The sequence below is a fragment of the Egretta garzetta genome, unplaced genomic scaffold (genome assembly GCF_000687185.1).
Source record: "Egretta garzetta isolate BGI_Z169 unplaced genomic scaffold, ASM68718v1 scaffold105, whole genome shotgun sequence".
NCBI classification, from domain to species: domain Eukaryota; kingdom Metazoa; phylum Chordata; class Aves; order Pelecaniformes; family Ardeidae; genus Egretta; species Egretta garzetta.
Window position 1 is genome coordinate 428,283 of NW_009259598.1, and position 507 is coordinate 428,789.

At 66.1% G+C, this 507-nt stretch overlaps 1 long non-coding RNA gene across 1 annotated transcript; it reads left to right on the forward strand.

Annotated features, from left to right (window-relative positions):
* Positions 1–507, forward strand: LOC118452231. The gene is made up of 3 exons (XR_004841922.1): positions 1–45; positions 132–208; positions 486–507. It is a non-coding gene; the product is annotated as an uncharacterized LOC118452231 (long non-coding RNA).

Sequence of the window (507 nt, forward strand, 5' to 3'; positions counted from 1 at the left end):
GACACGCTGCGCCAGGAGGGCTTCGACCTGGTGCTTCTCCAGGAGGTGAGGGCAGCCCATGAGCCGAGTGCGCCCGTTCTCAGCCCGTGAGATGAGCGTGCCCGTTCTCAGCCCGTCCCACCATTTTCCAGGTGTGGAGTGAGCAGGATTACAGCGACCTGAAGGTGAAGCTGGGAGGCTGCTACCCCTTCTCCCATTACTTCCGCAGGTGAGAAGGGCTGGGCCAGGCCCCCCCCACCCCAGGGCTATCCTTGGGGTGGTGGCAGGGCTGTGCCGTGTCCTCCGGTGTTTGCCACATGGGGAGACCGGTGTGGGTGCTGTAGGTCACCTCTGTCACTGTGGGAGACCCCGTGCCTGGAGAGTGGGATGCTCATGGGGGCACACTGGGACCCAGGCACCCAGGGAGCCCCCTTGGCTCTGGGCTGGGGGGAGGCAGAGCTGGGGGGGACACCACGCTTCCTCACTGTGCTTTTCCCCTCCTGCAGCGGGGTGATCGGCAGCGGCCTC